At 36.2% G+C, this 25,040-nt stretch overlaps 1 protein-coding gene across 1 annotated transcript in view; it reads right to left on the reverse strand.

Annotated features, from left to right (window-relative positions):
- Positions 1 to 25,040, reverse strand: part of ERC1 (ELKS/RAB6-interacting/CAST family member 1) — a 516,249-nt gene that overhangs the window by 85,459 nt on the left and 405,750 nt on the right. The gene's annotated exons all lie outside the window — the stretch shown is intronic.

Here is a 25,040-nt window from a genome sequence, read left to right on the forward strand (position 1 = left end):
TAATGTTTATTTATTTTCAAGAGAGAGACAGAGAGACAGCATGAGTGGGGGAGGGGCAGAGAGAGAGGGAGACACAGAATCCAAAGCAGGCTCCAGGCTCTGAGCTGTCAGCACAGGGCCCGATGCAGGGCTTGAACACACGGACCATGAGATCATGACCTGAGCTGAAGTCGGATGCTTAACTGACTGAGCCACCCAGGTGCCCCAGTGCTTGCTTTATTTTTAAAAATAAAGACTGGAATGGTGTGCCTGGCTGGCTTAGTCAGTACAGCATACAACTCTTGATTTCAGATTCATGAATTCATTGCCCCACATGGGATTTAGGCCTACTTAAAAAAAAAAAAAAAAAAGGTTTAAAAAAATAAAATACAATAAAGACTGGATTATATTATATCTAGGATAGGACTCTGTAACTCTTTTTTCACTTCATGATATGTATGACCCATATTTCCATGTTACTATAAAAACTACTCATTTTTTAAACAACTATTCAATTTGGGGGCATGTTATATTATATACAGACCATAAACATTGGGGGGAATAGTTCTGTAAGTGAAATGACATACCTACAAAATCTAAGAGAATCAATCAAAAAACTTACAACTTATAATAAAGTTCAGTGAGATGATTAGACAGAAGCTACATATATAAAATTCAATAGCTTTTCTTTATACCATCAATAAGCATTCAGTTTTTCAAAATAAATCACATCTCCCGACCAGAGAGTTCTATAGGGCCTCAGCTCTGGTGGAGCTGGTGTCAGGTTTTATTTCACAACCAGACCAGAGTATACCTGGCTAAAACTTGCCACAATCAGGCCAGGGACCAAACACTGCTCACAGCAGGCAAGGAGGGACCTCCGCAGATGACTGGCCTGAAGGACAGATCAGCCAAAACACAAGAGCAGAGTGCATGCAGCACATACCAGAGACATTTCTTGAAGTGCTAGGCCGGGGCACTACATGACTCCTTCTTCCTAAGGACAATAGTTTGAGGAGCAGGAGACATAACTGGATTTTCTAACACAGAGAAGAAGGCAGAGACTTAGACAAAATGCCATGGTGGAGAAATTCATCCCAAATGAAAGAGCAAGATAAGGTCACGGCCAGAGATCTAAGCAAAACAGATGTAAGTAACAGGCCTGATGGAGAATTTAAAGTAACAATCATTAAGGATACCCACTGGGCTTGAGAAAAGAATAGACGACATCAGTAAGACCCTTATCACCAGTATAAAAGAGTTAAGAAAGAATCAATCATAGATGAAGAATGCCATAAATGAGATTGGAAACAGGCGTGATGCAGTGAACAGCAGGCTGGAAGAAGCAGAAGAATGAATTAGTGACCTAGAAAAAATAACAGAAAACAAAGAAGCTGAACAAAAGAGAGAAAGAAGAATTATAAAACACAAGAACAGACTTAGGGAACTCAGTGACTCCTTCAAACAAGGTAACATCCATCTTATAAGAGTCCCAAAAGAAGAGACAGAAAAGGGGGCAGAAAATTTATTTCAAGAAATGATAGCAGGAAACTTCCCTCATCTGGGGGAAGGAAACAGACATCCAGATCCAGTGGGAACAGAGAACTCCCATCAAAATCAACAAAGCAGGCCAATACCAAGACATATTGTAATTAAATTTGTAAAATATAGTGGTAAAGAAAAAAGTCTTAAAAGCAGCAAAAGAAGTCCCTAACTTACAAAGGAAAACTCAAAGCCTAGCTGGACATTTCTCCACAGAAACATGGCAAGCCAGAAGAGACTGGCATGATATATTCAAAGTGCTGGATGGGAAAAATCTGTAGTCAGGAACACTCTATCCAGCAAAGCTATCATTTAGAAGAGGAGAGATAAAGAGCTTCTCAGACAAACAAAAACTAAAGGAGTTAGTGACCACTAAACCAGCCCTGCAAGAAATATTAAAGGGGATTCGTTGAGTGTAAAGGACAGCCCAAAAGTGACAAAGACAAGGAAGGATCTGAGAAAATCTCCAGAAATAATGACAAAACAAGTAATAAAATGGCAATAAATACATATCTACTTATAATTACCTTGAATGTAAATGGACTAAACACTCCAATCAAAAGACATAGGGGGTCTGAATGGTTAAAAAAACAATTCCATTTTTTGTAAGATTTTGATAAAGATTATCTTTATTATTTTTTTGTGATACAGAGTGAGAGAGAGAGAGACCTGAGCTGAAATCAAGAGTTGAATGCTTGACTGAGCCACCCAGATTGTCATTATTTATTTTTTACTTATTTTTAAGTTTATTCTTTTTTTTTTTTTTTTTTGAGAGGGGAGGAGGAGGCAGAGAGAGAGGGAGAGAGAGAGAATCCCAAGCAGGCTCTGCACTGTCAGCACAGAGCCAAACTCAGGGCTCAAACTCATGAACCGTGAGATTATGACCTGAGCTGAAACCACGAGTCGGATGCCTAACCAACTGAGTCAACCCAGGCACCACTGTCATTATTTTTTTTAATGTTTAAAAAAATTCTTTTAAGTTTATTTATTTATTTGGGGGGGGGCAGAGAGAGAGAGAGAGAGAGAGAAAGGGAGAGAGAGAATCTCAAACAGGCTCTACTGTCAGTGATGAGACCCATCAGGGCTTGAATTTGCAATCTGTGAGATCATGACATGAGCTGAAATCAAGAGTCAGACACTTAACCGACTGAGCCACACAGTAGCCCCAGTTTTTAAAAAATTTTTAAAGGTTTGGTAGAATCCACCAATGAAGCCACATAGTCTTGCACTTTTCTGTGCTGGGAGATTTTTGATTTCCTAATTCAACTTTCATTCTTTCATGTTATTGGTCTAAGAAGATTTCTTATTTTTTTGGAGTCAAGATTCATGATTCATTCTCGGTAACGTGTGTTTTTAGGAATTATGTTTTTTTCCTAAGTTATCTGATTTGTTATTATTATTGTTTACAGTAATCTGTTATCACACTATGTATTTCTGTGGTTATCTGTTGTATTATTTTCTCTTCCATTTCTCATTGTGGTTTTTGAGACTTCTCTTTTTTTCCCTTAACTAATGAAGTTAAAGCATTGCCAATTTTGTTTATTTTTTTTTTTTAAACTGGTCATTACTTTCAATGTTATGTTATTGTTTATTCTGGTCTCTATTTTATCTATTTCTGATTTTTTCTTTGTTATTTCCTTCCTCTACTAAATTTCAGCTAAGTTTCTTCTTTGTCTAGTCCTTGTGGTGTAATGTTAGTTGTTTATCTGAACTTAAAAAAAATTTTTTTAACATTTTATTTTTTGAGAAACAGAGTATGAGCAGGGGAGGGGCAGAGAGAGAGACACACACACACAGAATACAAAGCAGTCTCCAGCTGAGCTGTCAGCACAGAGCCTGACACGGGTCTCAAACCCATGAACGTGAGATCATGACCTGAGCCAAAGTTGGATGCTTATCCAACTGAGCCACCCAGGTACCTCAATGAACTTTTATTTATTTATTTTATTTATTTATTTTATTTGTTTTTAATTTTTTTTAACGTTTATTTATTTTTGAGACAGAGAGAGACAGAGCATGAACGGGGGAGGGTCAGAGAGAGAGGGAAACACAGAATCTGAAACAGGCTCCAGGCTCTGAGCTGTCAGCACAGAGCCTGATGCGGGGCTCGAACTCACGGACCGCGAGATCATGACCTGAGCCGAAGTCGGCCGCTTAACCGACTGAGCCACCCAGGCGCCCCCCAATGAACTTTTAAAAATAGAAATAACAACATAAAGATCAGGTTCTTTGAAATTAATAATAGATAAATGTTCAGCAAAACATGTCAAGAATAAAAGACATAGACCCATAATAGAAGGAACCAAACTGGAGGGTATAACTATAGACAGAAATTTTAAAAACCATCAAATACTGTAAGTATGCCAATACATTTGCATACTTAGGTAAAGGGGATACTTTTCTTAAAAAATAACTTACCAAAAATGATGCAAGAAGAAATATTAAATATTAATAAATCAACAGTAAATGAACTCTCTCATTTCACTATGTAGGTAATGCAAACATCTTGCATAATGGTAAAAGTTTTGAAGTGAAAGCATTAAATTGAAGGACAAAAAAGAACTATCTTTTACCACTGCTCCAATTCAACATTATTTTTTTAATAAAAAAGTTTTTTTTTTTTTTAATGTTTGCTTATTTAGAGAGAAAAAAGAGAGAGAGAGAGAGCAAGCAAGCAGGGAAGGGGCAGACAGACCTGGAGACACAGAACCCAAAACAGGCTCCAGGCTCTGAGCTGTCAGCACAGAACCCAATGAGGGGGTCAAACTCACAAGCGATGGGATCATGACCTGAGCTGAAGTTGGATGCTTAACCGACTGAGCCACCCAGGTGCCCCATCCTATTCAACATTATAATGAAAGTCCTAGCCAGGGCAATAAGGAAATCAAACGAAATCAAAGATACAGAAATTGAAAAGGAAAAGATAAAACTTTCAATATTTGCATTATCTCACTGCCTAAAATATCCATGAGATCTACAAATTATGAGACAGATGACAGTTAAATGTAAGTATTAACCAAGTAAATATGTAATATGAAAAAAGAAAACATAGCAATAGCTAGTAAAATATGAAGAAATTGGGAAAGTACGTATTTTTCTAAACAAAAATGATCTGTGAATGAAATCATAAAATAGTAATTAAGAGCACCAAAGAATAACATCAAATGGAAAGACAGAACATGTTTTACAAGTCATGATACCCTTCACATAAAGCTTAAAAGCATATGAAATAATGGTATCAGCTATTCTGGAGTATGTACATATACAGTACAAGTTACAGAAAAGGAGATATTAGTGGTGTGGAAGGTGGGAAAGGGTAAAGGACTGATGTATGTGATCAGGAATGGGTGACACAGTTATCTCTAGCAGTTTCACATATGTTTCTTTCTTAATCTGTGTGGTGAGTATATGGATGGATATTACTATTTTCTGTACTGTCACAGTCCTATTTATTTTATGTATCTTATTGTTCTCTAAGCTATTTTTTTATTACATATGTTTTATAGTTTAAAAATATTCATGGAACAATGTGGTCCTTCTACAGGGTTTAAAAATTACAAGCAAAAAATGTGAGTTATAAAATTTTTAAAAGTCAGTAGGCTGACACATTCATTATATTAAATTTATTCCTGCAGTGAAGAGGGAGAAAAGAGAGAGAGAGAGACAAACCAAGAAATAGACTCGTAACTATAGAGAACAAATTGATGGTTACCAGAGGGGAGATGTGGTGAAATAGGTGATGGGTGAAATAGGTGATGGGGATTAAAGAGTCACTTATGATAAAAACAAAAGAACTGAAAGCAAAAAAAAAAATATTATTCTAAAATCTAATTTTAAGTGGCTGCACAGTATTCAGTTGAATGGACACTGAGTCTCATATAGTTGGGCATTTAGGTTCTCCACATTTTTACCTAACAATACATGCACATTAGTAAGTCGTTTCCTCTCTCCAGTATATAATGTCAGCAAAGAAAATACTTAACCAAATTTCTCTTTTCTGAGATGACTTAGGGCGACCTTGAAATATGTAGGGTAATTTTTCTTATGTCATGTGGTATTTCATGACAAATGGAAAGTTTTCTACAAAGTAGCTCTTGGGAGACAGGAGAGAGGAAAGGGCAAAGAGGTGTACCCGGAAAGTGAGCAAAACACTTGCTCACTTTTGGTTAAGAATGTGGTTAAGAAACTTTTTCATGTTGACTTTAGTAGTAATGTGCACTGAAAATAAACTTGGCTAGTTATTTTCTTAGAATACAACACAATCTTTAATATGTGATACCCAGTTTAAGTTTAAAACCAACTTAAAAGAAGTGCTAATAAAGAACATACAAATCTACTTTGAAGGCAGAATGTATTTCATATATTTCTTAGGAATGAATATGAAATCCTCCCAAAGGAATTGATCACCAAAGATTACTTATTAAATACATGTAAGTGAATGAAGACAGTCTTATGACATAGTCATAAGAACTTAGTTCTCCATTTCTGTAAGACATAAAGATAATCAAAGTCTAGTGTTTCTATGTCTAGTATTCAGAAATTTGATTTTTAAGTTTGCTTCCTGCATAGTCATGAGGTTGAGCTCTAAAATACTGACAGCTCACAGAACATTAGAAATTATACAGATTGTATACATGATTCTGTGCTCCTAAGGAGCTCTTGTTCTATGCTCTTCTAAAGATAAGACCAACAAGCAAAAGGAAGAAGTCCTTTATGTTTTACTGACATGAAAGATATTTTATACCCAGATATTTTCCCTCTTAAACCATGCCATGTGCATGTGCAGATAGTTAAATTCCTCTGGTCCTAATGACATACAGAATAAGATTGTCTGAAGAAAAGAAGGGAGAGAAAAAGAAAGGAAGAAACTTACTAAAATAAAGTTCTGTAGTTGTAAATGCATATCCATGAATATAGGCATACATACTCACTCAGAGGAAAAGGAGTTTATTATTTATTCTGTAATCTTTTCTTTTAAGATTAAGATGCCAGTGCTCAAACAAGGTATTAGAGAAACTGTATTTCACAGAAAAATACTTAGTTAAGGTAAGAAATGGTGTATGTTAGTTATCTGAACCCAGGTAGTAAAAGAAAAGGTTTGAATTCTAATCAGTTATCTAGTTCACTAATCTTTGCTTTTCAGTTTGTGATAACATTATTAACCTACCTAAATAAGTTTTAGAAATAATAATAGTTGGAAATATTTTGATATATTTTAGAAAACATACTGTGAATAAATTTTACCCTTACTAATTTGGGTTATTTCCAATTATAATTATTCAGAAAATATTAAAATTACTTCTGCATATATTTGTTGAGCTTTGGAAATAATTTTATCATAGTGAACTGTAATTAAACTTTAGTTATATTGATATCTGATACACAAAATGAAAAAAGCATAACTCCTAACAATTTCAGTTAGGTGTGTCAAATTCAGTGCTGGTTATACATTTAACAAAATCTCAACAGATTACCTTCGAGCTTTGTTTTAAACTTCGTTTCATGAAAAAATGTAGATTAGTCATTAATTTTTTTTTTAATTTTATTATTTTTTTAGTAATCTCTACACCCAACTTAAGTTTGAGTTTGGGACTCAAACTTAAAACCTCAAGATCAAGAGTTGTATGCTCTAGCAACTGAGCTGGCCAGGCGCCCCAGTCATTAAGTATTCTTCAGTTGTGCTATATATTTGTCTTTTTATACACAAATGACTGAACATTATCTTTGTAGTTGGGAAAATTTCTTTTCCACTGGTTGAACAGCTTTTGAAAGAACAATGTGAGGCAATGTAATAGGAAGGGGATGGCAATAAGATTAGAAGAAACATGTGCTGAATTTAGCCCAACAGCTGTCATAGTCAGATTACCTTTACATCCTATTTTATTTTCTCAACTGGCATTTAAGTTCTATAACAGTGAAGTGTATTTTCCACTGATTCCGTTTTGACTCTTAAATAAATCGGTTTGGTAGTTTAATTTTGGTCCTGATTACTATTTTTAGTTTACTGATGAAATCTTGAAGCTTATTATCCGGCAAGCACTTTCTATTATACACCAAGAAAAATGAAACCATAAAGAATCTCAGCTACAGAAACCCAAACTGACCAATTCTCCCCATCACTGCCTTGTTATTTTAAATAACTTAATTATTATTCTTTTGAATATTTTTGTACATTTATGTGATACAAGAATTTACAACCATAAAATTATGTCTACCTCCTACTCCTGACAGTTCCTCTTCAAGGGGCTACCACAGTTACTAGCTCTTTGTGTATACTGCAAAGATTTAATGATATTCCATGGCTATGTAACTGCACAGCCACGTACACACACACACACACACACACACACACACACACACACATACATACACTTGCCTACACTGACCCAAACTAATGTCTAAAATGAGGCTGTTCAAAAACAAAGTACGACTGAAATTTTATTCCCGATCACTACCTTACTTTCTAGCACATATTTCCTCATCCTTTAAGAAGCCTAAAGTAGCCCTATTCCAGTTTTAATATCATCATGATCATTTCTGCCAGCTATATATATTTATTCTCAAAGATATGGTTACTCTACATTCTGGAAAGCAATCAGAATGTTTAAGGGGAATATTAGCTAGATCCAGTGAGAATCACCATAATAAGGAATCAACAAAGGCCAGGATTTGGGAACATTTACCACAGAGTTTTATCTATGGCTAAGGCTATCTGGGTGGCTGAGTATAAGTTAAAATTTTCTAGACATAGAAGCCAGGAAAAAAGAGAAGTGACACTAAATTTCTTCACATGTAATCGGAAAGACACTTAAAAAAAAAAGAGCACTTTAACATCTAAAGGAACCAGAAGCAGCAGAACAGCAGAGAAACCCCAAAGCCAGCAGAAGAAGAGAAATAACAAATATTAGAGCAGAAATAAACAATATAGAATCCAAAAAACCCAGCAGAACAGATCAATGAATCTAAGAGCTGGTTTTTTGAAAGAATAAAAAAAATTGATAAACTCATATGTGTAATTTGAGAAACTTAAGAGAAGACCATGGGGGAAGGGAAAGGGGAAAAACAGTTTCAAACAAAGAGGGAGGCAAACCATAAGAGACTCTTAAATACAGAGAACAAACTGAGGGTTGATGGCGGTGGTGGGGGGCATTGAGGAGCGCACTTGTTGGGATGTGCATTGGGTGTTGTATGTAAGTGATGAATCATGGGAATTTACTCCTGAAGCCAAGAACACACTGTATACACTGTATGTGTATATTATATTAGAAATTATATTTAAAAAAACCACTTTAGATCATGTGAATCAGAAATCCTTAAAGTAATAGGTTTTGAGGAAATTTTATGTTTTCTTTTTACAAAATCATGGTTCACATGTGGGAAAGTAAGGAATGAAACTGACTCAAAATATAAGTTATTTACTAATTGTACACTCAAGTGTATGTACACAGAAGTATATTTAAATAAACCCAGGGGATATGAAAGTATTCAGATTCTTACTGGAAACCATTCATACTGAGAGCAACTGACATTAAGGCCAAAGCTTGCAATACCACTTTTTCTTCCTATTCTGTGAGAATTCAGTATGAAAGGCTTTCTCTGTACCTATGTGATTGTACAAACTTTTATATGCGGGTAAATTGTTAAAACTGGTATATGATGATTCTTGGTGTCCTCTCCATTCTCCCAAGTTACTTCTTAAATTACAGAGAAGTACTTTAAAATGATCTCATATATTTATGATTCAAATAATTCACTTACAATTTGATAAACTCAAGTATCTTAAAAACTTTGATTTCTAGGGGCAACTGGCTGGCTCAGTCGGTAGAGCATGTGACTCTTGATCTTGGGGTTGTAAGCTTGAGCCCTACTCTGGGTGTAGAGATTACTTAAAAATAAAATCTAAAAAAAAAAAAAAAGCAACTTTGATTTCTAGAAATAAGAAGCCGCAGGTATACAGATACTAAGAAGGAATGGATACCGATTAAGGACCATTGAGAAGAAATTAGACACTGAATGAATTAATGATACTAGACAGCAAAACTTGTCTGCTACTAGAAGTAACATTTACTAAGACACATAAATATATGACTGGGGCTGGGGGAAGGGTAGTGATGAAAATTACAATTCCAAAAACACTGGATTATCTAAAATATAAGCGCTACAATTTAGCCTATTGATTACTTGATGTCTAAACCCAAAACACACCTATGTTTTCCTAAATAGAAAAGGAGTTCTGCCTGTCTTACTTCAAGAATAAATGTTAGCTTTAACGTCCGCTTCCAGAAGATGGAGCAGATATACTTTTCCCTAAACCTTGTAAGAAATACAAAAGTACAACTAAAAACTGTCTATAAGCTATGTATATATACATATAAAACTATACCCAAAACAAACCCAAACCCACACAAACATAAAAATGGTGGAGAAAAGGTAGTAGATTGATTAGGGAGACTGGGACCCAAAGAATGATACAAATGGTAAGTTCCTTGGATTTCCTTTTTGTTCATATATCTAGACTTGGAGCTATAGAAACCAGCAATCTGGAAATACCATCTGTTAACAAATAGCAAAAGCCTCTGTTCTCTAGCAACAAATCTAGAAAGGAAAGGGGCATGGTAGCAAAACAAAAATTTTAGACAATAATCACTTGATTCCAAAGACCACAGAAAAATACTATGGCCCTATTGTTAAAACTGGGTTCATCTAATCACCCAAAACTCATGTTTGACATTAGTTTCATTTTAGAAGTACAGTAAAACCTTGGATTGTGAGTAACTTGTTCTGAGAGTGTTCACAAGACAAGCAAACATTTCTAATAAATTTTAACTTGATAAACTAGTGATATCTTGCAATATGAATAGTATGTGACGCCAAATATCATATGATCACACCTGAGCCAATGTTATTCTCTCTCTCCCTCTCTCCCTCCCTTTCTCTCTCTCTTTTTCTCGCTGTTGGATTGTGGGTGAGCATCAATGCAAAGTCACATTTCCGTGAAATCCTCAAAAGGAGGCAAAAGCAATTGGATCCAACCTATCATTGGATAGGTTCCTTGTTAAAGCCGCACATAAAAAGATTTCATTCAGCCAATAGATAGCAGTGATTCCATTAGTGACAGTGAAAGACATCCTACACAGTAACCCTCCTCTCTCTTGTCTCCCTCACATGAACCATGAAGGTTTTCAAAGGTAAGTGCAGGTTAATTTACTTTTCTTTATATTTTGTCTTTTATTATTTTGTATTATAGTATTGTAATAATTTTTATATGAATATTTTTGGGTTGTGGAATGAATCATCCATTATTTCTTATGGGGAAATTTGCTTTGATATACAAGTGCTTTGGATTACAAGCATGTTTTTGGAATGAATTATGCTCGCAAACCAAGGATTTACTGTAATTAAATGTCCTCTACACCCTTCCAGAAGAACTGACAATACCTCTGGGCTTCCTAAGCATGTTGAGGTGGGTATGTTGAATTTTCTTTCCTGTTTTAGGTTAAAAAAAATTCCTTCTTTGTCCCACATGTAGCTCCTTCCCATTTAGATTTATGACAATAAATACTAATTTTACCAACTCAGTAATTTATCAATACATTAATATTTACTTTTATAACTTAAAAATTACTAATTTTTAAAGTTGTTGACTTATTAATCAATGTTAATGGACATTTGGTGTTTACTATATAATTGATTTTTTAAAACCTATTAATTTATGTTATTGGGGATTACACTGTTTTAGAAATATGCAGAAATTTACTGGCTAAAGATCAGTTCTAATTATATCAAGAGATAGGATCATCACCAAACACGCTGACTTATCTCTGTTAAAAGGTTTTTTTTTTTTATTTAAAAAAAAATTTTTTTTTCAACGTTTTTTATTTATTTTTGGGACAGAGAGAGAGCATGAACGGGCGAGGGGCAGAGAGAGAGGGAGACACAGAATCGGAAACAGGCTCCAGGCTCTGAGCCATCAGCCCAGAGCCCGACGCGGGGCTCGAACTCACAGACCGCGAGATCGTGACCTGGCTGAAGTCAGACGCTTAACCGACTGCGCCACCCAGGCGCCCCAAAATGTTTTTTAATAAGACATTTACTATTCATAATATAGAATTTTTATTATGATTAGAAGGAAATAATTTACCAAAAAAAAAAAAAACAAAAAACCTTCTACTGGTATTTTGAAGTTCAACTATCTACATATATCAAAGAATTAAATGGCACTTAAAATGAATAGGTTAACCGGCCCAAGAGTATAAACAAAAGGACATTTCAGGGGCGCCTGGGTGGCGCAGTCGGTTAAGCGTCCGACTTCAGCCAGGTCACGATCTCGCGGTCCGTGAGTTCGAGACCCGCATCAGGCTCTGGGCTGATGGCTCAGAGCCTGGAGCCTGTTTCCGGTTCTGTGTCTCCCTCTCTCTCTGCCCCTCCCCCGTTCATGCTCTGTCTCTCTCTGTCCCAAAAAAAAAAAAAAAAAAAAAAAAAAAAAAGGACATTTCATAGTTTTGCTAAGGAATCAAATGCAGAAATATTGAAAACTTAAGACGCTTTAAGAGAAACAAAGAAAATAACCTGCAACTGATAGGATTTGGACTGAATTATTTTAAGGAATTTCTTTGGCCTACATTTATTTTACCTCTTTGAAATATTAAGTGTAGCATTTATACCCCCATCCTCCTTGGGACATATTAAATTTATAATGTCAAAACAGTGAAATGACTATGGGGTACATAATATCACAACTGCCGGGGCGCCTGGGTGGCGCAGTTGGTTAAGCGTCCGACTTCAGCCAGGTCACGATCTCGCGGTCCGTGAGTTCGAGCCCCGCGTCAGGCTCTGGGCTGATGGCTCAGAGCCTGGAGCCTGTTTCCGGTTCTGTGTCTCCCTCTCTCTCTGCCCCTCCCCCGTTCATGCTCTGTCTCTCTCTGTCCCAAAAATAAATAAACGTTGAAAAAAATAATATCACAACTGCCTGTGATATATTATGCCATAAATGTTTGAGGCATTTTTAAGACATACAACATGGAAAAAAGGTCTTAAAAGCCCTGAAATCTCATTAAAAAACTGTAGCAGTTCATATCCAATAAAGTAAATTCTGAAATTAGTTAACAATAAGTTGTATAGTGGGCATATGCTCATTGAGTTATATTATGTAAGGATGAAGAGAATGGGATGTGTTAATTAACATTTTAATATAAATCTCAGAAAACAGTAAAAAGTAAAATGTGCCTGTATTTTCTCTTGAATAAGGTAATCTATTTTTATGGTGTTAACTATAGGCATTTCTGTTTTGATGACTCCAAAATATCTAGCTCTCATCTTTATCCAAAACATCATACTTAGCAGTCTAACAGGCTTCTTGATATCTCTACCTGGGTATATCCCATAGATACATTACATTCAACTCTACTAAAAAGCAATGTGCCATATTCTCCTCCATATATGGTCTTTCTTCTGGAATAATTGTCTCAACTAGTGGAACTACCTCCACTTACTCACCCAAAACAGACACTTGACTGGCGGATGGTGTGTGGGTAGAAGTACCTCAGGGTTTAAGCATAGAAGAAACAGCACTCAATCTTCCAGCTGTCTCTTCCTTTGCCACAATGACTAAGGAGACTTCATAGTGACAGAGTTAAGATATAAAAACTTAAGTAGGTTGAGATCACTGAATTGCTGCATGGAGAGCAACACCTCAGAGTCAGCAAGAAATGCAGTAGATTCTACATAACTGAGAAATTAACTTTTACAGTGTTAAACCACTGAGATTACGTGGTGTTTGCTATCATGTTATAACCTATGGTATATACTATCTCTTCATCTCAACTGCCCTATATTTTTAAAAAAATTTACCTTAAGACCTTTTTCTTTTTTTATTGTGGTAAAAGATACATAAAAAAGTGTAAAACCATTTTTGCACTTACAGTTCAGTGTTATTAAATACAGTCACACTGTTGTGCAACCAATGCTACCATCTAATTTCATAACTCCCTTTATCTTGTAAATCTGAAACTCTATACCTATTAAACAATAAGTGCCCAATATCCCCTCTCCCTAGTGCCTGGCAATCACCATTATACTTTTTGTCTTTATTTATTTTGATTACACTAAGGACCTCATATAAGTGCAATCATACAGTATTTGATTTTTTGTAACTGGTTATTTTTATTTAGCATATTGTCCTCAAGTTTCATCCACGTTGCAGCATATTACAGAATTTCCTTCCATGTTAAGGCCAAATAATATTTCATTGTATATACAGTTGACCCTTGAACAACATGGAGATTGTAGGCATTAACCTATCACACAGTTGAAATCTGCATACAACTTTTGACTCCCCCAAAATTTTACTAGTAACCTACTGGTGATCTAAAGACATACTGATAACACAAAGAGAAGATTAACACATATTTTATATGTTGCATGTATCATATACTGTAGTCTTACAATTAAGGAAGCTAGAAAAATGTTAAGAAAATCATAAAAATATATTCATAGTACCATATTTACTGGAAAAATTCATGTATAAGGGGACCCATGTAGTTAACACCTATGCTGTTGAAAAGTCAACATTATATACCACATTTTACTTATCCATTCGTCCCCTGACAGACACTAGGGTTGCTTCCACATTTTAGCTATTATGAATAATGCTGTTATGAGCATGGGTTTACAAATATCTCTTTGAGATCCTACCTTCAATTCTTTTTTTTTTTTTTTTTTAATTTTTTTTTCAACGTTTATTTATTTTTGGGACAGAGAGAGACAGAGCATGAACGGGGGAGGGGCAGAGAGAGAGGGAGACACAGAACCGGAAACAGGCTCCAGGCTCTGAGCCATCAGCCCAGAGCCTGACGCGGGGCTCGAACTCACGGACCGCGAGATCGTGACCTGGCTGAAGTCGGACGCTTAACCGACTGCGCCACCCAGGCGCCCCCATTTCTTTTGGGTATATACCCAAAGGCAGAACTTCTGGATCCATAGCTGGATCACATGTTTTTCATACATTCTGCCAATCTGTTTTTTGGAGAGCTTAATCCATTTACATTTAAGGTAATTACTGATAAGGAGGCACTTACTTTTGTCATTGTGCTATTTGTTTTTCATATGCTTTATAGCTTTTTTATTCTTCAATTCTCGTATTATAGTCTTATTTTGTGTTGGCTTATTTTTGTTCTGTAGTGAAATGTTTAAATTCCTTCATCATTATCTATTGTGCATATTCTATAGCTGTTTTCTTCATGGCTACCATGGGGATTACATTTTAACATCCTGAAGTTGTAACACTCTAATTTGAATTTATACTTAACTGCAATAACTTAAGAAAACTCTGCTCCTTTTCAGCTGCTCCAAGCTTTTCAGTTTTTGATGCACAAAATTACATCTTTATATGCTATGTACCTTTGAAAATATAAACTAGTAATTTTTTTAAATTACTCATCTCCTTGGGGCAGCTGGGTGGCTCAGTCAATCATCTGACTCCTGATTTCAGCTCTGGTAATGATCTCACAATTCCTAAGTTCAAGCCCTGCATTGGGTTCTGAGCTGACAGTGTGGAGCCTGCCTGGGATATTCTCTCTCTCTCTCTCTCTCTCTCCCTCCCTCCCTCTCTCCCTCCCTCCCTCTCTGTTCCTCTCTCTCTGCCACTGCCCTGTCCTGCTCTCTCTCTCTCAAAAAATAAATGAACTAATAAAAAAATTTTAACTCATCTCCTAAATTACACAGAAAACAAGATGTGGAGTTACAAACCTATTAGAGTAATATGAGCTTTTACATTAATAACTGTTTTCTGAAAGTGTATTAGCCTCTTAAATCATACAGAAAACAAAAAGTACAGCCACAAACTACTGTTACAATAATACTAGATTTAAAAGTCCCCTTTTATTTACCTATATTGAAATCTTTATTTCTCTGTAGGGTTTCAAGTTACTGTCTAGGGTCCTCTTATTTCACCTTGAGGATTCCCTTAAGCATTTCTTGTAGGGCAGGTCTGGTGGCCATTAACTCCTGCAGCTTTTGTTTAATTGGGAATGTCTTCATTTCTCCTTCATTTTTGAAGGCCAGTTCTACCAGACAGAGGATTCTTTTTTTTTTTTTCTTTTATCTCTTTGAATACATTGGACCACTGTCTTCTGGCTCCAAAGTTTCTGATGAGAAATCTGCTGAAAATCATACTGAAAACCCCTTGTATGTGATGATTCATTTCTCTCTTGCTGCTTTCCAAGTGCTCTCTTTATCTTTTGAAATTATAATATGGCTAGGTATGATCTCTTTGAATTCATCCTACTTGGAGTTTGTTGAGATTCTTGCATGCTTATGTTCATGTCTTCCATCACATTTGAGAAGTTTTAAGCCATTATTTCTTGAAATATTCGAATCCTTTCTCTTCTCCTTTTGGGACTCCTCTGATGCATATATGTTCATTCATTTGTTGATATCTCTTAGGTTATGCTCACTTTTCTTCAATCTTTTTTCTTTCTGTTCCTCAGCCTTGACAATTTCCACTGTCCTATTCTTCTGCCTTATTGTACTTATTATACTACAAAAGTTATTGTACTTTTCAGCTCCAGAATTTCTTTGGTTTCTTATTATATATTCTATTTACTGATTGATATTTCCATTTTATTCATACTTTTCTGGACTTTTCCCACATCTCCCTTTAGTTCTTTCAGCATCTTTAAGACTACTGGTTTAATGTCTTTGTCTAATATAGCTGCCATTAAATTTTTTTCAGGTACAGTTTCTGTTGATTTATTTTTTTCCTTTGGCACACACTTTGCTTATTTCTTTGTGTGCCTTGTGATTTTCTTTGCTGAATACTGGACATCTGAATCTAATGCAGTAACTCTGGAAATTAAATTATTCCACTTCCCTAGGGTTTGTTTTTGTTTTTTTTTTTATTTTTTAATTTTTTCTATTTTAAAAATATTTTTTTACTGACTGATCATTGTAGGCTGTGTATGAGCACGAGGTGTAAACTTAAGGTCTTTTCAGGTCTTTTCTGAATGCATGGTCATTTTCTAATTTTTCCTGTATATTCAATTGTTTTTGATGTCCTGGTCTTTAAAGTCTGGCTCCCAATAGTGAAAAATGCAAAGAATGAAAGCGGGGAGAATGGTGCTAGCTGGTTAGGTCCCCTAGAAGACATTTCAGCCAGAGGAGGAGGGCCTTAGGACAATGGGGGTAAGGAAGAAACAACAACAATAGCTACCTGCTTCTTTGTCAGCACCTCAGTGATCAGAAGCAGCAATCAGTGATCAGAACACAGATCCCAAGAATTTGGAGGATGGGGCCCGTTTTGCCAATCCTGTCTCCCAAAAGCTGTGTGCAAGCTGCTCCAGGAACACATGCACATCTGCTTGCCACATGGCTGGTAGTGGAGGATGGGTAGCTGTTAGTCTGCTAAGAGCTGAAATTGACTGTAATTAACCATAATTTACCAAGTCTTCCCCTGGAAACTGCAAGCCTTCAACAGATTCCAGAGTTCCAAAACAGTTACACTGACAGATTCTGCCAGTTCAACTGTTTTGGTGGGGATTCCTGGTGCTTCCTACTATGCCATCTTACCAGAATCCTCTTGATTCTGCCTTGTATTCTTAGTTTCATCATATCATATCTGGATAAGTGGAAAAGACTCTTAATCTTCCTGTTTTTAACCTTACCATCCTCTTATCACTTCAGGCTCCCTCCAACTTCTATTAACCGCCATAGTGAATTACCTCAATATTCTGAAAACATCAGTGAGACTAAAAACCTCTCCACAGGTTGGCATTACCTACATCAATTCCAAACTAACCTCAAGCATTGTTAATACAAGGCTTTCTACGATATTCTTTTCTAGTTCTAGAGTCTCATCTTATGTCACTCCCATGAGCAGTATATACTTGGTAATAATGAATCTCTTATAGTTCTCTGATCTCATGATGCTTCATGCTTTCAGCACTCCCGGTCATGTTGATGCTTCTGCCTAAAAAGGATTCTTTTCCAGTTTTCTTTTTCTTCTACCTCTTGTTAGTCTTTTAGGATTCTCCTTTCTCAGAAAATATTATTTGACCCAGGCTACTTCCTGGTTGTCTCAACAAGGCCTACTGATAGAATGCATACCTCTATCATTGAATGCTAATCATTACACAGAAATAATGTATACTTCTCTTTCAAATAAAGAGCAAACCAAACGCATTCAAAGGCAATAAATTTGTACCATTCATCTTTGCATCCCTACATCTAGAAAAATGCTTGGCACAAAATAAAAGGTTAACCTGAATTCCTATTCCACATCCCAGAGTAAACTTGAGACAAAATAAAATTCAGAATATAAGTGTTAGAAGTTCTATATTTTGGGGGCACCTGAGTGGCTTAGTCAGTTGAGCGTCCAACTCTTGATTTTGGCTCAGATCATGATCTCACGGTTTGTGGGATTAAGCGCCACACTGGGCTCTATGCTGGCGGTGTGGAGCCTGCTTGGAATTCTCTCTCTGCCCTTCCCCACATACACGTGCTCTCTCTCTCTCTCTCTCTCAAAATAAATAAACATTTAAAAAGTTATATATTTAGAGGCACCTGGGTGGCTCAGTTGGTTAAGCATCTGACTTCGGTTCAGGTCATGATCTCACCATTCCCAAGTTCGAGCCCTGTGTCAGACTCTGTGCTGACAGCTCAGAGCCTGGAGCCTGTTTCAGATTCTATGTCTCCCCCTCTTTCTCTGTCCCTCCCTGACTCCTGCTCTCTCTCAAAAATAAACATTTAAAAAAAGTTATATATTTTTATAACCAGTTCTATTTATATATTATAGAACCCTGAAGATATAGGAGAATAAAACTGTTAATATGAAGGACCCAAGAAGCTATATCGTGTACACCCAAGTATTAGTTTCCTAAAGCTACCATAACAAATTACCACAAACTTGGTGGCTTAAAACAACAAATTTATTTTCTCATAGTTTTAAAAGGCAAGAAGTCTGAAAGCTGGTAGGGCCATACTCTCTCAGAAGGCTCTAGGGGAGAATTTTTCCTCATCTCTTTCAGCTTCTGGTGGCTGCTGGTATTCCTTGGCTCATGGCCACATCACTCTCGTCTCTCTGCCTGTGCCTTCACACCACTTTCTCCTGTGTCTGTCTTCTCTTCTGAGTCTTATAAGGGCTTGTTACTGGATTTGGGATCAACCCAGATAATCCAGAATGATCTCATCTTGAGATCTTTAATTCCATCTGCAAAGACTACTTTTCCAATTATTTGGAAATTATTTGGACCTGATGGTCATTTACAGGTTCTAGGGATTTGGACATGGACATATGCTTTTAGGGAGTACCATTCAGCACATTACAGCATGTTCTCTAGCCCCCCAAAATTCATATCCTTCTCATATGCAAAATACATTCACTCTACCCCAACATCCCCCAAAGTCCTAACCTATTACAGTATCAATTCTACCTTTAAAATCTCATGTAAATACCATCAGCTCAGGTCTCAAATCTCATCATCAAAATCAGATCAAGAATACTCTGGGTATGATTCATCTTAGGGAAAATTCCTTTCTATCTGTAGACATGTGAAACTAAAAACCAAATTATCAGTTTTTTCTAAACTACAATGCCAGGACAGGTATAGACAGGATAGACATTTCCATTCCAAAAGAGAAAAACTGGAAGTAATAAAGAGGTGATCAGTCTCAAGCAAGTTTGAAACCCAGCAGAACAAATTCCATTGTTTCAAGACCTCTGAATAAGCCTGTGAGGCTCAAAGCTCTGACCTCTGAGCATGAGCTGGCTCTACTCACCCTTGCCTCTGGGTCCCCCTACCTGAAGCAGCTCCACTGACATAATATCTTAAACTTAAAATTTTGATTTTAAGGTAGAACTAATCAATACCATTAGAAGTCAGGAGAGCAATTACTCTTGTAGGTCTAGGCAGAGGACAGTGCCTGGAAGGGAGAATGAGGGTTAGTTTTTGGGGTGTTGGTAGTTAATGGTCTGCTTTTTAGATGTGCATGTTGGTTACACGAATATGTTCCTTGGTGAAAATTCACTGACAAGTACACTTATGATGTGACTTTTCTATGTGCTAAATTATATTTTAATAAAAAGATTTTTTCAAAAGGTTGTATCACAAGAAGCTTTAAGCAAGAGAGGAAATAATCTCTGATGGAGAGTCATTTCTTTCAATTATAACTCATGTTTTCTCTTTTCTGTAATTATAATATTATGGTAATGTAAAGATGCTAAGTTATGATTACTCTCACCAACTGACATAAAAGTGAGAAACCCATCTTAGTCTCAGATTAAAAGATATAATTTAGCTTTCTCTCCTATTATATATTAAGAGAAAAAAGTTATTTCACTGCACAGCCATAGGAATAGCTGCCAGGGTGGTAGCTAGTAATATCGTTACTATTCAAGATGATAATCTGGGATTAGGAAATACTGCTATGACCATTGTTTCAATGTCTAAATACAGTCAATGATGGCAATCAGCTGAAGTGCAACCAGCAATGAAAACTGGTTTCCTGTACCGTATAATTCTGCTTGGTTATTTCTTCTAAATAACAAGGCAGATAGAGAGGCAAGTGTGGGAAAACCATTACAAAAGATAACTTGATTTTAAGAAGCACCTATTTAGCAATGACTGATATTAACAAATGTTGAACACAGACTAGAGGGATATAGTATAACTGTGTGCTTTCACTGGTTTCAGGCCAGTGACTGAGAGCCAATGAAGAGTCAACTAGGCTCCTAAATATGTTCATTGTGAGTCTTAATAGACAATTTGGTATTGGTTTCAGGTACGCAATTTGGGTAAACTTGTTAAGAGAACATCTATATAATTAAACATAGTACTATCAATACAATCTCTCTTGTATTTCTGATGAATCAGCTAGTTAAAAGCTAGGGAGGTCTAGAAGGTACATGATCAAAATTGTTTTCAGAGATCCCATAATTTTAGATTTGGCCATTAGTAGGTTGTAATTTTATATAGGTCCAGGAAAACCATCATATCCAATTCAAAATGCCCTATTCAGAAACACGACTGGTGATACCATAAACTTTAAGCACTGAAAACCAACTATCACACATACTTTTTTTGTACCAAAGCTCACCAATTTACTTAATTAAACTCTTAATTTTGGGGTTTCAATAACAACTTTTCAGTCTCTCATCTCTATGAGTTCTTCCTGAGAATGCAAATTTATTGTTAAATCTAAAAAATTTTGGTGAACAAAAGCTATTTTAATAAATTCTGTGTCATATTTTGAGGCCAGATTTCCATGCATAAGTATATATGGTAGTAACAGTATTTTAATACCAGAATTATTTGTGATGGTAATTTAGGGTTACTTTTCAAACTGGGCTATCTGATTTCAAATACTCTCTGAATCAGAACTCTCTGACCTCTAGCTTTCATTAACCTAGTCAATAATTTCTAAGATTATTGCTGAAATGAGAAGACATCTTTTGATATAAGATGGGGAAGAGATCTTGACCTGTCAAGATTCTGAATAATTTTTCAAAATTGAGAGAAGTCCTTTATGGTAATTTATATATTTTTACTGTAATTTAAAATAAGAGATGATTACTCCAAACAAACAGAAGTCGAGGACCAGAGGGCTCCACAGGTGAATTCTACCAGACATTTAAAGAAGAGTAGATGCCTATTCTTCTCAAACTATTACAAAAAATAGAAGAGGAAGGAAAGCTTTCAAATTTATTCTATGAGGCTAGCATTACCCTGATCCCCAAACCAGATAAAGACACTACAAAAAAAATAATAATAATAATAAAGAGTACAGGCCAGTATCTCTGACGAACACAGATGCAAAAATCCTCAACAAAATATTAGCAAACCGAATCCAACAACACTAAAACAATCATTTACCACAGTCAAGTGGGATTTATTCCTGGGATGCAAGGGTGGTCCAGTATTTGCAAATCAATCAACATGATACATGACATCAATAAGTGAAAGGATAAAAATCATATGATCATTTCAACAGATGCATAAAAAGCATCTGACAAAGTACAGCATCCATTCATGTTAAAAACCCTCAATAAGGTAGCTTTAGAGGGAACATACCTCAACATAATAAAGGTCATAAAGGAGAAACCCACAGCTAGCATCATACTCAATGGTAAAAAAACTGAGAGCTTTTCTCTATGGTCAGGAACAAGACAGAGATGTCCACTCCCACTACTTTTATTCAACATAGTACTGGAAGTCCTAGCCACAGCAATCAGAAAACAAAAAGAAATAAAAGGCATTGAAATTGGTTAAGGAAGAGGTAAAACCTTCATTATTTACAGATGACATGATACTATACATAGAAAACCTTAAAGATTCCACCAAAACACTACTAGAACTGATAAATAAATTCAGTAAAGTCACAAGATACAAAATCAATCTACAGAAATCTGTTGCATTTCTATACACTAATAATGAAGTAACAGAAAAATAAATTGAGAAAACAATCCAGGGAACTTGGGTGGCTCAGTCAGCTAAGTGTCTGACTTTAGCATAGGTCATGATCTCACAATCTCACATTTCATGGGTTTGAGCCCCATGTCGGGCTCTCAGCTGTCAGTGTGGAGCCCACTTGGGATACTCTGTCTCTCTCTCTCCCTCTGCCCCTTCACTGCTCCTGTGTGCGCCCTCTCTCTCTCAAAACTAAATAAACATTAAAAAAAGAAAACAATCATATTTTAATTGCACCAAAAATAATAAAATACCTAGGAATAAACTTAACCAAGAAGGTGAAAGATATATACTCTGAGGGGTGCCTGGGGGGCTCAGTCAGTTGGGCAGACAACTCTTGATCTCCACTCAGGTCATGATCTCATGGTTTGTGGGTTCAAGCCCTGCATCAGGCTCTGTGATGCCAGGGTGGAGCCTGCTTGGGATTCTCTCTCTCTCCTTCTGTCTCTGCCCCTCCCCTGGCTCGCATGTGAGCATGCACACGTGCTCTCTCTCTCAAAATTAATAAACTTAAAAAACGAAAGACAGGGGCGCCTGGGTGGCGCAGTCGGTTAAGCGTCCGACTTCAGCCAGGTCACGATCTCGCGGTCCGTGAGTTCGAGCCCCACGTCGGGCTCTGGGCTGATGGCTCGGAGCCTGGAGCCTGTTTCTGATTCTGTGTCTCCCTCTCTCTCTGCCCCTCCCCCGTTCATGCTCTGTCTCTCTCTGTCCCAAAAATAAATAAACGTTGAAAAAAAAAATAAAAAAAAAAACTAAAAAAAAAAAAAACGAAAGACAAGTACTCTGAAAACTATAAAATACTGATGAAAGAAATTGAAAATGACACAAACAAATTGAAAAATATTCCATGATCATGGATTGGAAGAATAAACATTGTTAAAATGTTTGTATTACCCAAAGCAATCTATAGACTGAATGCAACGCCCATCAAAATACCAACAGCATTTTTCACAGAACTAGAACAATCCTAAAATTTGTATCGAATCACATGAGACCATGAATAGCCAAAGAAATCTTGAAAAAGAACAAAACTGGAGGTATCACAATCCCAGACATCAAGTTATACTATAAAGCTATAGTAAACAAAACAGTGTAATACTGGCACAAAAACAGACACATAGATCAATGAAACAGAATAGAAAGCCCAGACATAAACCCATGATTATATGGTCAATTAATCTTTGACAAAGGAGGAAAGAATATGCAATGGGAAAAAGACAGTCTCTTCAACAAATGGTGCTGGGAAAACTGGAGAGCTACATGTAAAAGAATGAAACTGGACCACTTTCTTACACCATACACAAAAACAAATTCAAAACGGATTAAAGACCTCAATGTGAGACCTAAAACCATAAAAATACTAAAAAAGAATATAGGCAATAACTTCTTTGACATTGGCCAGAGCAACTTCTTTCTACATATGTGTCCTGAGACACGGGAAACAAAAGCAAAAATAAACTATTGGGACTACAGCAAAATAAAAAGCTTCTGTACAGCAAAGGAAATAATCAACTAAAAGGCAACCAATGGGATGGGAGAGATATTTGCAAATGACATATCAGATAAAGGGTTAGAATCCAAAAAACGAATAATCCAATTAAAAAATGGGCAGATGACATGAACAGACATTTTTCCAAGAAGACATACATACAGATGGCCAATAGACACATGAAAAGCTGTTCATCATTGCTCATCATGAGGGAAAAGCAAATCAAAACCACAATGAGGTATCACCTCATACTTGTCAGAATGGCTAAAACTAACAACACAAGAAACAAAAGGTGTTGGTGAGGATGTAGAGAAAAAGAAACATTTGTGCACCGTTAGTGGGAATGCAACTGGTACAGCCACTGTGGAAAATAGTCTGGAGGTTCCTCAAGAATTAAAAACAGAATTACCATATGATCCAGTAATCGCACTTTTGGGTATTTACCCAAAGAATACAAAAACACTAATTCAAAGAGATATATGCACTCCTAGGTTTACTACACCATTATTTACAATAGCCAAATTATGGAAGTAATCCAAGTGTCTATCCAATAGATGAAATAATAAAGAAGACATGGTATGTATATATACCATGGAATATAACTCAGCCATAATAAAGAATGAAATCTTGCCATTTGCAACAACATGGATGGATCTAGAGGGTACAATGAATATAAGTGAAATAAATCAATCAGAGAAAGACAAATGCCATATGATTTCACTCATATATGGAATTTAAGAAACAAAATAAATGAAAAACAAACAAACAAACAAGAGACAAGCAAAAACCAGACTCTTAAACACAGAGAACAAACAGGTTGTTGCAAGAGGGATGGGGGGGGGGGGGTGGAGGATGGGGGATGGGTGACACAGATGAAGGGGTTAAGAGTACACGTATCATGATGAGCACTGACAAATGTATAGAACTATTGAATCACTATACTGTACACCTGAGACTAATAAAACACTATATGTTAATTATACTGGAATATAAACAAATAAGTAAAAGATTATTAAAGTAATATTTATCACAAGAGAATTATAGGGTCATTAATAATGGCTGACGGCTACTGAAATCTCTAACCAAAAGCACACAGTGATGGCAACATATTTTGGTGGAGTGATTAGTAGTGTCAGCACTGGAGTAATAGCATCTGTTATGATTCCTAGCTCAGTCACTTACTAGCTATGTAAACTGGGGGAAATTACTTAACATCTTTCTCTCAGGATCTCCTTAGTAAAATGAGGATTTCTAATTAACAGCGTTGTTGTAAAGATTAGTTAATTCATGTGAAGCACTCAAAACAAAGCTTAGCTCTATAAATGTTAGATATTATTATCTGTGAAGTGACTAATGGCATGAGTACGGTTTTTTTTTTTTTAGTTTTTTAAAACGTTTATTCATTTTTGAGAGAGAGAGAGAGAGTCCGAGCACGAGTGGGGGAGGGACAGAGAGACAGGGAGACACAGAATCTGAAGCAGGCTCCAGGCTCTGAGCTGTCAGCACAGAGCCCGACCCAGGGCTTGAACTCATAAACCGTGAGATCACAACCTGAGCCGACGTCAGTGCTT

Source organism: Lynx rufus, unplaced genomic scaffold (genome assembly GCF_022079265.1).
Source record: "Lynx rufus isolate CCGP_SWC_20201006 ecotype Redwood Valley unplaced genomic scaffold, mLynRuf1.p SCAF_7, whole genome shotgun sequence".
Classification (NCBI taxonomy): domain Eukaryota; kingdom Metazoa; phylum Chordata; class Mammalia; order Carnivora; family Felidae; genus Lynx; species Lynx rufus.